Source organism: Rissa tridactyla, chromosome 1 (genome assembly GCF_028500815.1).
Source record: "Rissa tridactyla isolate bRisTri1 chromosome 1, bRisTri1.patW.cur.20221130, whole genome shotgun sequence".
NCBI lineage: Eukaryota > Metazoa > Chordata > Aves > Charadriiformes > Laridae > Rissa > Rissa tridactyla.
The window spans coordinates 11,533,876-11,547,939 of record NC_071466.1 but is presented as its reverse complement, the minus strand read 5'-3'; the positions used below and the strand labels follow the sequence as shown (position 1 = coordinate 11,547,939).

General features: G+C 53.5%; 1 pseudogene; it reads right to left on the bottom strand.

Annotated features, from left to right (window-relative positions):
* Window positions 1-8,190: 8,190 nt before the first annotated feature.
* LOC128915925 (F-box only protein 39-like) lies at window positions 8,191-13,329 on the bottom strand (annotated as a pseudogene).
* Window positions 13,330-14,064: the final 735 nt, after the last annotated feature.

The following is a 14,064-nucleotide window of genomic DNA, read 5'->3' as shown; positions in this document are numbered from 1 at the left end:
CATGTTTGTTAATCAAATCAGGCTTTCTTAAAGGCTGGTGAAAACTTACACTGTTTCGACTCTTCACATACTTAAATCGCAGGCATCCAGCGTGCTATCTGGTGCACTTTGACACCTCAAGGCCTAAATCACAGGCATCCGGTGTGCTGTCTGGGGCACTTTGATACCTCAAGGCCTAAATCACAGGCATCTGGTGTGTTTTAACACTTCAAAGGGAAGAGCTAAGTTGTGAGATAAGCTGAAAAGAGTCTCCCCAAGGACACTGATAAAGATGGGGAGCCTTCAGCCCCACCACCATCAGGAGGCGGGACAAGACCGACCCCCTAGCAACACGTCGCTCAGACACAGAATATACCAGGATTGACACATATACGGGAACCAGAAGAGTATATAATCAACTACTTTCGGGAAGTGGCTGTGCGCCGTTGGCGGAGCAAAGACTCCCCGGCCGCCCAGCGCTGTTTTGCTTGCTGCCGCTTGCTTAATAAACTAATTTGATTAATTGGACTGGTTCCTGTCAATTATTGGGCCACAATCTATAACACCGGCCACGAGGAACGTCATCACCTACGGCTGCTGCTCCGAGCCCTACCCTGATGTCACCTACACGCTGCTCCTCCGCCGCCGCGCCTCCTTCTACATAGAATCATAGAATCGCTGAGGTTGGGAGGGACCTTTAAGATCATCAAGTCCAACCTTTAACCTACCCTGACAAAAGCCACTTCTAAACATGTCCCTAAGTGCCCCATCTACCCTTTTTTTTAAACACCTCCTGGGATGGTGAATCCACCACCTCCCTGGGCAGCCTATTCCAATGTTTAAATAACCCTTTCAGTGAAAAAGTGTTTCCTAATATCCAATCTAAACCTCCCCTGACATAACTTGAACCCGTTTCCTCTCATCCTATCACTTGTCACCAGGGAGAAGAGGTCAGCCCCCATCTCTCTCCAACCTCCTTTCAGGGAGTTGCAGAGAGCGAGAAGGTCTCCCCTCAGCCTCCTCTTCTCCAGGCTAAACAACCCCAGCTCCCTCAGTCGTTCTTCATAAGGTTTGTCCTCCAGACCCCTCACCAGCTTTGTAGCCCTTCTCTGGACACGCTCCAACACCTCAATGTCCCTCTTGTAGCGAGGGGCCCAAAACTGAACGCAGTACTCGAGGTGGGGCCTCACCAGTGCCGAGTACAGGGGGATGATCACTTCCCTAGTCCGGCTCACCACGCTATTCCTGATACAGGCTAGGATGCTGTTGGCCTTCTTGGCCACCTGGGCACACTGCTGGCTCCTATTCAACCGGCTGTCAACCAACACCCCCAGGTCCTTTTTTGACGGGCTGCTTTCGAGCCACTCTGCCCCAATCCTGTAGCGCTGCATGGGGTTGTTGTGACCCAAGTGCAGGACCCGGCACTTGGCCTTGTTGAACCTCATACCATTGGTCTCAGCCCATCGGTCCAGCCTGTCCACATCCCTCTGCAGAGCCAACCTCCCCTCAAGCAGATCAACATGCCCGCCCAGCTTAGTGTCATCTGCAAACTTACGGAGGGTGCATTCGATCCCCTCATCCAGATCATTGATAAAGATATTAAAGAGAACCGGCCCCAGCACTGAGCCCTGGGGGACACCACTTGTGACCGGACACCAACTGGATTTAACTCCATTTACCACCACTCTCTGGGCACGGCCATCCAGCCAGTTTTTTACCCAGCGAAGAGTACACCTGTCCAGGCCATGAGCAGCCAGTTTCTCCAGGAGAATGCTGTGGGAAACGGTGTCAAAAGCTTTGCAAAAATCCAAGTAGATAACATCCACAGCTTTTCCCTCATCCACTAAGTGGGTCACCTTATCGTAGAAGGATATTAGGTTTGATAGGCATGACCTGCCCTTCACAAACCCATGCTGACTGGGCCTGATCACCCTGTTCTCCTGCATGTGCCGTGTAATGGCACTGAGGAGGATCTGTTCCATGACCTTCCCAGGCACCGAGGTCAGACTGACTGGCCTGTAGTTCCCCGGATCCTCCTTCCGACCCTTCTTGTGGATGGGTGTCACATTTGCTAACCTCCAGTCAGCTGGGACCTCCCCGGTTGTCCAGGACTGCTCATAAATGATGCAAAGTGGCCTGGCGAGCACTTCCGCCAGCTCTTTCAATACCCTTGGGTGGATCCCATCCAGCCCCATAGATTTGTGCAGCTCCAGGTGCTGAAGCAGGTCCCTCACCGTTTCCCTTTGGATTACAGGGGCTTCATTCTGCTCCCCATCCCTGTCTTCTAGCTCAGGGGTCTGGGTACTCAGGGAACAACTGGTCCTACTGCTGAAGACTGAGGCAAAGACTGCATTAAGTACCTCAGCCTTTTCCTCATCCTTGGTCACTATGTTCACATCTTCAGCCTGCTCCTGCCCTGCATCATGGTCTCCTTCCTGGCACCCCTTGGCTTCTACCTGCCAGCCGACTCCGGGGAGAAGGTCTCACTGGGGGTGACAGTGCTGCTGGCCCTCACCGTCTTCCAGCTGCTGGTGGCGGAGAGCATGCAGCCCTCGGAGAGCGTCCCGCTCATCGGTGAGCCTTGATGGCACCCAGGACCCTCCCATGGGACCAGGGCGTCTGCACCGGGGTGGTGGGCACCCCCCCATGCCAGGGGGGGTTTCGATGGTGGGAGGTGGGCAGGGGTCTCTCCCCACCCTGCCGCGGCATCACCACCCATTACCCACACAGGGAAGTACTACATCGCCACCATGACCATGATCACGGCCTCCACCGCGCTGACCATCTTCATCATGAACGTCCACCACTGCGGCCCGGGGCCCCGGCCCATGCCCCCCTGGGCCAGGTGGCTCATCCTCCACCACATGGCCCGGCTCTGCTGTGTCTACGAGGTGGGCGAGAGCTGCAAGAGCCCCCAGTGAGTGCTGGGCAGGTGGGCGGGCAGGGAGGACACTGGGGGGCCGGGGGAGAGCCCCATGGAGGGGCAGGTGGGTGCCGAGGCAGGGGGCTGTCCCCGGGACCGCTGCCTGTGCCACCACGATGGCCTGCTGAGGAACGTGGGCTACGTCGCCGGCTGCTTCCGGCATAACCAAGCCTCCCAGTGCCGGACCGGCGAGTGGAAGAAGGTGGCCAAGGTGATGGACCGCTTCTTCACGTGGGTCTTCTTCCTCATGGTCTTCCTCATGAGTGTGCTGGTCCTGGGCAATGCTGCGTGATGGCCCCGTGGACTCACTGCCCCCAGGGACAGTGGTGGCCACCGGTGGCCCATGAGGGTGGCTCGTCCTGAGCCCCCCTTGGCCCTTCGTGGACCTGCAGGGTGGAAGATCCACCAGCGCCAGGGAAGAGGAGCCTGAGAGCGGGAACCTGACTCGGCTGGGGCTGCCCCAGCTGCAGGGTTGAGGGGTCACGGCCCCCCGAGCAGTTGTCTGGGTGGTGACATATAGATATAGAACCACAGAATGGTTTGGGTGGGAAGGGACCTTAAAGATCATCTCATTCCACACCCCTGCCCTGGGCAGGGACACCTCCCACCAGCCCAGCTTGCTCCAAGCCCCGGCCAACCTGGCCTTGAACCCCTCCAGGGATGGGGCAGCCACAGCTTCTCTGGGCAACCTGGGCCAGGGGCTCACTGCCCTCACAGCCAAGAATTTCTGCCTCAGATCTCAGCTCAATCTCCCCTCTTGCAGTGGAAACCCCTTCCCCCTCGTCCCATGGCTCCCCTCCCTCATCCAGAGTCCCTCCCCAGCTCTGAGGCTCTGAGGCTGGACAGGCAGGGGTGGCATGGCATGTGGGAGAACAGGGGCAGGTACCTAGAGAACTTCTCGCCTCCAATGCTCTGGGACTTCACCCCTGAACAATTACAGGACCCTGAGAGAGGAGTAGAATATCTGCAGGGGAAATACTGGGGCTCTTCTAGAGAGGCACAACTCACCGCACTGTGCTGGGCCCTGGCCACTGTCTACCAGGCACTGCTCAGTGTTATGCAGCACCCTCAGGGGAAAGAGATGGAGACCAGACCGACAGACACTGCGGCTACTGCAAGCCCTGTGGCAGACACTGCCGCTGAACCAGGGAACCAACCCGTGCCAGTATCAGTTGCCCCCATACAGAAGAAGTACACGAAGAAATCAGTTCGCTTAGTAAGACATGATGATGAACCAGGGCCATCATGAGAAAAGGAGGAAGGGGCAGAACCAGAGATAATTACCTGATCCCTATCCTTGAGTGAGCCGTGGGATATGCGAGAAGATTTTAGCCCACTTTCAGGCGAGCACATTGTCACCTGGCTGCTTCGGTGTTGGGATAACGGGGCCAGTAGCCTGGAATTAGAGGGTAGGGAAGCCAGGCAGCTGGGATCCCTGTCTAGGGAAGGCGGCATTGACAAGGCAATTGGAAAGAAGACCCAAGCCCTCAGCCTCTGGCAATGACTCCTGTCAGGCGTGAGGGAGAGGTACCCCTTCAGTGAAGATGTTGTATGTCAGCCAAGCAAGAGGACTACCATGGAAAGAGGTATCCAGTACCTGAGAGAATTAGCCGTGCGGGAGATGATTTATTATGACTCGGACAATGCAGACTTACCCACAGACCCTGATGAGGTGCAATGCACAAGGCCCATGTGGCGGAAGTTTGTACGAAGCGCACCGTCGTCATATGCCAACTCCCTGGCAGTAACGGAATGGAAAGGCGAAGAGGGACCAACGGTGGATGAGGTGGCTGGCCGGCTCCGGCGATATGAAGAAAGTCTCTCTTCCCGCCTTGTCCCAGCTGTGGAGAAACTGTCCCGAAAGGTCCAGCAACTTGAAGAGAATATGTCCTACTCCCCACCTATACGGGCCAGCATCTCAGGTACACACCACGAGGCACCCTGTGGTTCTTCTACCTGCGTGACCACGGGGAGGACATGAGGAAGTGGGATGGGCAACCTACTTGGATCCTGCGGACACGGGTACAGGAGTTGCAAGGAAGGACAACCACAAAAGGGGATCCCTCCAGGAAAAGTGCCGCCCCACTTTCCAGCGGGCAGTTCCCCAGACAGAGCAGAAGGCCTGATCTTGCTTCTGATCCTCTTGAAGGAACTTCCAAGTCATTTCTGCAAGAAGTGAGTGAGTAATGGATACTATGACTGGTATTAGAGGGGCCCTGCCTCCGGCCAGGTGGAAGAAAGGGACAACCGGGTTTATTGGACGGTGTGGGCTCGATGGCCTGGCACATCAGACCCTCAGGAGTATAAGGCTCTAGTGGACACAGGTGCACAGTGCACTCTAATACCGTCAAGCTATAGAGGGTCAGAACCCATTTGTATTTCTGGGGTCACAGGGGGATCCCAAGAGTTGACTGTACTGGAGGCGGAAGTAAGCCTAACTGGGAATCATAGAATCAGAGACTCTTCATGGCTGGAAAGGACCTTTGAGATCATCGACTCCAACCATACACACACACAAAAACCCCCTACAATCTCTGTCACTAGAGCATGCCCTGAAGTGCCAAATCTAGGCGTTTCTTAAACACCTCTAGGGATGGTGACTCAACCACCTCCCTGGGCAGGTCATTCCAGTGCCTGACCACTCTTTCAGTGAAGTAATTCTTCCTACTATCTAATCTAAACCTCCCCTGCCGCAGCTTCAGACCATTTCCTCTGGTCCTGTCATTATTCACCTGGGAGAAGAGGCCAACACCCACCTCTCTCCAACCTCCTTTCAGGGACTTGTGGAGGGCAATGAGGTCTCCCCTCAGCCTCCTCTTCTCCAAGCTAAACATGCCCAGCTCCCTCAGCCTCTCCTCATAGGACTTGGTCTCCAGACCCCTCACCAGCCTGGTAGCTCTCCTCTGGACACGCTCCAGCACTTCAAGGTCCCTCTTGTACAGAGGGGCCCAGAACTGAACACAGCACTTGAGGTGAGGCCTCACCAGTGCCGAGTACAGAGGCACGATCACTTCCCTACTCCTGCTGGCCACGCTATTCCTCATACAAGCCAGAATGCTGTTGGCCTTCTTGGCCACCTGGGCACACTGCTGGCTCATGGTAAGCTGGTCGGCCACCAGCACCCCCAGGTCCTTTTCTGCGGGGCAGCTTTCCAGCCACTCTTCCCCAAGCCCCTAGCGTTGCTTGGGGTTGTTGTGACCGAAATGCAGGACCCGGCCCTTGGTCTTATTAAACCTCATCCAATTGGCCTTGGCCCATCCATCCAGCCTGTCCAGGGCCCTCTGGAGAGCCTTCCTTCCCTCAAGCAGATCAACACTCCCACCTAGCTTGGTGTCATCTGCAAACCTACTGAGGGTGCACTCAATCCCCTCATCCAGATCATTGATAAAGATTTTAAACAAAACTGGCCCCAAAACTGAGCCCTGAGGGACACCACTGGTGACCGGCCGCCAAGAGGATTTCACCCCACTAATCACAACTCTCTGGGCACGGCCATCCAGCCAGTTTTTAACCCAGCAAAGAGTACACTTGTCTATGCCACGATTCACCAGCTTCTCCAGGAGAATGCTGTGGGGGACGGTATCAAAGGCCTTACCAAAGTCCAGAGAGACAACGTCCACAGCCTTCCCCGCATCCAGGAGGCGGCTCACATGGTCATGGGGATCTGACTGTGGGTGAGACAAGCCAATGAATCAATTTGTGTGATGTTAATTGCTAAATAGCCCTGCCACTCTATGTCATCATTATTAGAATTGCTAGATGCCATACCAATGGGACTCCAGTAAGAATCACCCAAAACAATGGCAGATGGACTTTGATGAACGTGAGTAAAGCGCAGCGGTGATGGGATCACACCTGATCTCAGCAACTGGTGCCCAGCAACTTCCTCAAGATTGACATCTTCAACCTGCGGAACCTGGGCAGGGTCCGCACCAGCTACACCAGCGGCGAGCTCTGGATACAGCATGCAGGAGTCCAGCACCACACACCATCTCCCCTGCCCTGAGAGACTGCTCTGACAGAGGGAGCCCAAAGCCATGGGTTAAATGAACTCAACCTCAACGGACATTGTCGAGGGATGGCCCAGAGACTAAGGGTCGGTCTCTTCTCTCAAGGAACAGGCGACAGGACAAGAGGAAACGGCCTCAAGTTGCACCAGGGGAGGTTTAGGATGGATATTAGGAAAAACGTTTTCACCAACAGGGCTGTCATTGGAAGAGGCTGCCCAGGGCAGTGGTGGAGTCACCATCCCGGGAGGGATTTACAAGCCGGGCAGACGTGGTGCTGAGGGACATGGGATAGCGGTGGTTTTTGTCAGTGTTGGGTTGATGGTTGGACTTGATGATCTGAAAGGTCCCTTCCAACCTCGACCATTCTATGATAGCTGTATGTCTATAGATGTGTGTATATATCAAAGACAGGGAAAAGCGGTGGTAATTCATTGGAAAGTGTAAGATCTGGTCATGACGTTGAAGGTATAGAACAAAGGGTGGATAACGCCCGGTTCTGGCAGGAATAGGGTCAATTTTCCCAAGGAGCTGGCACGGGACACAGGTATTCCATACCATCACCATGCGAGCCATGCCCAGTCTATAGCCGGGAGCTGGCTGGAAAAGGGAGCAGGAGATCCCCGCTGGGGGGTGGGCTGGGGGCTTCCCGGCTCCGGTCGGTGAGCAGCGGTACATTAATGGTGTTCTGTACATTCCTCTAACAGCGTTATTGTTGTGGTTTTCCGCTTTCCTTCTCTGTTCTGTTAAACTGCCTTGATCTCAACCCACGAGTTTTGCCTTTTTCTTCCCATTCTACCCCTCTCCCGTGGCGGGGGGGAAGCGAGCGAGTGGCCACCTGGTTCTTTGTTGGTGGCTGAAGTTAAACCAGGACATCACCCCACGTCTCAGTTTCCCTCTTTGTAAAATGGAAACAGCGCGCTGGGCTTCATTGGTAAGGTGTTTGAAGCTCTACAATGAGAGGTGCTGAAGAAAGAGGGGGCCTTATTTTTCCTAGAGATGCCCGTAAGGGTGGAAAAGGGCTTGCTGCTTCCTTTGGTTCTGGCGAGGAAAAACAAAGCAAGGGCAAGAAGAAATGATGCTGGAGATGTAGGAGGCCCGTTCCCAAGTCCAACATTTTAACGCGTGGAGCGCAACCTTGTCCCTTGCCTCTGTCTTGCTGTAAAGGTCTCTCTCGTTCAGAGGCACTGCTGTTGAGATTCAAATCCCTTCCTAGAGCCCTCCAAAGGATGCATTCATTGCTTGCAGAGGGCACCGGGTGTTCTTCTCGCTTCCTCTGGTTTATACCATTGGGTAGACGACAGCAAAATAATTAATCTCTGAGTCAATCAGGTATTTGAACCTCCTGTAAATAGTGTGCAAGAGCTGAGCAAGGCGTTCGACACGGTCTCCCACAGCATCCTCATAGGGAAGCTTAGGAGGTGTGGGTTAAATGAATGGACATAGATATGGTGGACAGATAACTGGTTAAAAGACAGAGCTCAGAGGGTCATGACTAGGGGCAAAGAGTCTAGCTGGAGGTCAGTGACGAGTGGTGTTCCCCAGGGGTCAGTACTGGGTCCAGTCCTCTTCAATATATTCATCAATGACCTGGACGAAGGGATAGAGTGCACCCTCGGCAAGTTTGCTGATGACACAAAGCTGGGGGGGGTGGGTGGCTGACACACCAGAAGGCTGTGCCGCCATACAGAGAGACCCGGAGAGGTTGGAGAGTTGGGCAGAGAGGAACCTTATGAAATTCAATAAGGGCAAGCGTAGGGTGCGGCACCTGGGGAGGAATAACCCCCGGCACCAGTCCAGGTTGGGGGCTGACCTGCTGGAGAGCAACTCTGTGGAAAGAGACCTGGGAGTCCTGGTGGGCAACAGGATGACCATGAGCCAGCAATGTGCCCTTGTGGCCAAGGAGGCCAATGGCATCTTGGGGGGCATCAAGAAGAGTGTGGCCAGCAGGTGGAGGGAGGTCATCCTCCCCCTCTGCTCGGCCCTGGGGAGGCTGCGTCTGGAGTACTGGGTCCAGTTCTGGGCTCCCCAGTTCCAGAAGGACAGGGAACTGCTGGAGAGGGGACAGCAAAGGGCTACCAGGATGATGAGGGGACTGGAACACCTCTCTGATGAAGAAAGGCTGAGGGACTTGGGTCTCTTTGGTCTGGAAAAAAGACGACTGAGGGGGGATCTTATCAGCGCTTAGAAATACTGAAAGGGGGGGTGTCAGGAGGATGGGGCCGGGCTCTTTTCAGTGGTGCCCAGTGACAGGACAAGAGGTAACAGGCACAAACTTGACCATAGGAAGTTCCACCTAAACATGATGAGGAACTTCTTTCCTGTGAGGGTGGCAGAGCCCTGGCACAGGCTGCCCAGAGAGGTGGTGGAGTCTCCGTCTCTGGAGACATTCCAAACCCACCTGGACGCGTTCCTGTGCCACCTGCTCCGGGTGACCCTGCTCTGGCAGGGGGTTGGACTGGAGGGTCTCCAGAGGTCCCTTCCAACCCCTGCCATTCTGTGATTCTGTGGGCCTCTTCACTAGGCTCTTATCAGGCTGTGTAAATCCCGACCTGTACGAATGAATGTCGGTCGTGTCTCTCACATACACGGAGCGTGCTCAGCCCATTACATTTCATGACAACAAGAAGCCTCTGTGACTAATGAGGAACCCAGAGAAGCCAAATGCCTTGGCTTGGAGTAAAATCTTGAGGTGTGACTGTTTTCACTCCAAACTGACGGAAAACACCATCTCCTGCTGAAGAATCTCTGGGGAGAGCCAGGTTCCTTTTACCCCCAGAAGCGAGGCACCCCTGGGAGCTGCACACATCGGGGAGGATCCACTGAATTCCGCATCTGGCATGCAAAGCAGCATGACAGCATGGTGTACACCAGCCACAGTCGTGGTCTGGCCCAGTTCAACACAGCATCCCTAAAGAGTGAGATGTGCTTCCATCTTTTTGCAGTTTAGTGGGATTCAACCCCCCGGCCTCGACTTAAGCGTAGACGTAAGCGCCGGGGCTGGCAGGTGACTCAGAATCCCCAGCTTGAACTAGAGGAGACAGAGGGACCCCCAGCCTAGGAAGGACTCGTGGAACTGCTGGGGCTTGTTGTTCAGCCTCTGCAGCATTCTGTACCTGGCTGAGGAGGTTGGAAAGCCCCGTTTCTGCGAGTGGTTCTCAGGCTCGTTACAATGCTAAAACGTAATCTAGGGAAGGTAGTTATGTTAGCATTTCCGTAAGCGCCCTTTCTCTGGGCCTGGGGACCTCACCTTTCTCTGGCTATTGGAGAGAGGAAGGGAATGGGAGTTTTGAAGCACAAAGTCTTACCTTTAGAGTAGCCAAACTGCATTTCCTTTCTGCCCGGTTTTGGAGCAGCCTCTCCACAGGGGTGACACTTAGAAAGGCCCACACTTCCAGAAAGAACAGCCGTTGGCATGACAAGGTGAGCTGTAGCAGCTCATTGTCCAGCAGCTCATGGTCATTGTTCCACTGAAGTGTTAATTCCTTCAAAAAAGAACAAATGTTGTTAGTGCTACTCAACAGAACTGGTGAGCGCAGTAACTAGAATTCAATAAACAAGTTTCCCAATACTACCAACAGAAGGGACTGGCAGCAGATCAATTTTGTCCCTTGACAGGAGCAGAGAATCAGTTTTGGGTAACAACAACAGTAGATGCTACGGTAATCCCAACTCTCCCGTGGAGATGGGGGGGGCCCTCGTGCATTACACCCCACCCAGAGAGATAGACAACTCCTGTTACCGTTAGAAGATGCTGCACCCTCAGCTCATGCCATGATCTTACTTGACATATTGGAAATTATCCCCGGTACGAGAGTAGATCCAAAGACAATTTCTAGAAAGCTTTGCAGATCCCGGCTGTTCCTTGGAAGCTCTGCAGCGCAACAGAACCTAAAGAGCGCTGTCAGCAACCATCAGGCCGTGTGCTTCCCTCAGGCGTGCAAAGACCTGATGCTCATTGACGCGGGTCAAGGTTGTCGCACACCTTTGGTGGCACATCCTGCGTGACACCACAGGGCTCTGACATGGGCACCACTTAATTTACATCCGCTCTAGACGTTTGTGTGTTGCCAAAAGGGAGCAGAACCACGAGTGCAGGCTGACGCAGGCTACAGCTCCACAAGCAAACAGGGTACAGACTCCTCTCCTCATAAGCACATTTCCCTGCAAAAGGGTGGGGTTCAGAAACATCGGAAAGGATAAGCAAGTTACCAGTTACTAAACGTGAACATGTCTAAGTAGAAGAAGCCTAAAGCGGTTTCACAAAACTGAGGTTTTCCTGCCTGTAAAACTCTTTTTGCTCACAGCTGACATCCCAGCACCAGTATTTTGGGTGTTTCAGCTTTTTATGAGGGCAACCTGACATCAGCCTGACAGTGAAGACTGGCATAACGGGCATCGCAACTGGACAAGGACAACGACCTCAACCAGGCTAGAGTGGAACACCGCAGTGGCTCGCTTATGAAAATGACCCTCTGGCCATAACACTGAAGTGGTCAGGAATTCCTCCTGCTGAGCGCTGCTATGCAGAAGGCCTGGAGGATCACTTTGCTTAGCTTTGTGATACCGCGGTGAGATGTCACTCTGGGTTCCCGTACCTGCAGAACACGCCAGGAGGCTGGGAGGAGGTTGGTGAGGGTGCGTCTCATTCTCCAGCCTGGGTCTCTGAAACTGTAGCTCCGCAGACTCTTATGCTGCTGACTGGCATCTCCGCTGGCAGGATCCTGGCTAGGTGATCGTGCTTCATGACTCTTTCAAAGAAGAGGTTCACGCTGAGTTTTGGGGCTCTCTTGGTCAATTGGCCCACAACGTTCCTCTGAGCACTTGCCCATGAGGGTCGTGGATATGACATTGGATATTCAAGGTGCACAGGGAATGAGCGCTGTGCTCCCGCAGGGTGTTCAGCAGCTCGTCAGAGATGCAGTTGTAATTGAAAGTCAGGATGACCAGGCTGTGGAACTTGGCCATAGTTTGGTGGAACAAGGCACTGCTGAAGACAGGAAGGTGGAGGCTGAAAAAATTCTCGACACCGATTTCAGACAGAGAGCTTTCATTTGTCAAGCAGCTGAGAGAACGCAGAAGTTCACAGCCTTCTTCCAAGGTTACTCTGGCTCCTTTTAAGTTGAGAGAATCAAGCCGTTAGCTCATTCTTTTCAGGAAGGTAGAGAAGTTCTTGAGAAACTGAGCCCTCATCACATTTTCACGGATCAAGTGGTCTAATCCCAGGTACCCGATGCTCAGGGACACCAGGCGACTGTTACACTCGCCCAAGCATGAAAGAAGACCTCTCATAGTCACGTGACATTTTGGGGTAAAGCCAGTATTGCAAGGATTCCATAAGTTGATCTCAAGTCGCTCCAGCTACTTGCCAAATTTCCTGAGGCACCTGTGGAATGTGGATAATGAGGTGAAGTCTCTGTGCTCAAAGAGCAATTAAGACTGGCTTTGCTATCTCTTGTGCAACCCAGGGGAGTGAAGGCTTGTCTGGCTATCACAGGCTACATAAATGACGGGGTAGTCTTGGGGAGCCAGGACAGCCCTGCTTTTCATCAGCAGAGACAGTAAAATCAAGAGACCTCGTGTAGCTCTTTGTTTCCTTGAGAGGCTGCCATGTCTGGTAATTGACCTTTGCCTCCTTACCTGTGAAATGCATATTAAAGTTGACGCCCCTGTATATGCTAATGAAGCTTTTAGAGATCATGCTAAACATATATGACTACAGCACTCGTCTCTCCACCCCAATCATACTACACGTCACCTAGGGGAGGGAAACCTTGTAAGTTTGGGGATAAAAGGATGGAGAAAATGACTGTTAAATTGGGAGAGAAGAAACTTGATACGTGACGGACCAGTCGACGGGCTGTGTTCTCTCCCTCCGCCCCAGGCAGGGACGCCTTTCTGGGTAAGCGCTGCGCCTTTCACCCTCTGGTGAATGTTACCCCGGGTTGTTGTACTGTCGTTATTTTTGCTAGCAATATTAACCTTAAGTAATTAGCGCTATTGTAGTCAGTGAATTTATCAACGGCAATCTCGAATCTGCAACTGTCGCTCTCAATAAAGTAACTAATTTTGATTATTTGTGAATCTGATTCAGTGAAAGTCCTGTGGTGGGACTCTGATAGTAAATCAGTGAAAGTCCTGGGACTCTGACAGACAAATATGGAAACTACAGTCCTTTTAACGCGACAGGCACCACAGTGCACTTTGCAACTCCAGTGTGTCCTCCCTTGAGGGTTGGCCGTTGAAGGTGCTGGTTCTGCTTTTCCAGAGGGATCCCGAGTGCAGGGCCCAATTCCATTTTTTACAGACCAAGGCAGCGTTAGATCTGTCCCTGTCGTCTGACCAATGGAAGACACGTCTCAGACAGACATCAGGTAGGTGAGTCCAGGGGCTCTGCTCAGCTTCGCTGTCATCTTCCATTGAGAGTTTTTCACTTCTCTTCTGGGTGTTGAGCCAAACCTAGACGAAGAAAGGTGTGGGTAGATTTCTTGCCATTCCCAACAGCATAGGCTTCCAAGCAAACGCATGAAAGTTTGCTTCTTCAATGGCCTGGGGGGCACAGGGAGTTGGGAGGGGACAGAGCCAGGACAGCTGACCCCGACTGAGCAAAGGGACATTCTGTGCCATTTGACGTCACGCTCAGTATATAAAGCTGGGGAAAGAAGAAGGAAGGGCTGATGTTCAGAGTGATGGCATTTGTCTTCCCAAGTCACCGTCACGCTGCCGGAGCCCGGCTTTCCTGGAGACGGCTGAACCCCCGCCTGCAATGGGAAGCAGCCAACGGGTTCCTTGTTTGGCTTTGCTTGTGCGCGCGGCTTTTGCTTTGCGTATTAAACTGCCTTTCTCTCACGCCACGACTTTCCTCCCTTTCCCACTTCCCATTGTAAGAAAGGCAGGTCTTGCTTTCGCAGAGGAGAAAAGCCGTTTCCATCTGTCCTGGTTCCGGTGGGGATAGGGTTAACTTTTCCTGGTATTCCATGCCATGTGAGCCACGCCCACCTTGAGCTGCCGGGGGAGGGGGCAGGAAGTTGCTGCTTAAAAGCGGGCTGGGGCGGCCCGGGTCCGGCCGGCGAGCGGCGAGCGGCGGGGGAGCGGAGGTTCCATAATCGCGTTTGTATATTCCCCTATCCGTGTTGTTGTTGTTGTTGTTGTTGT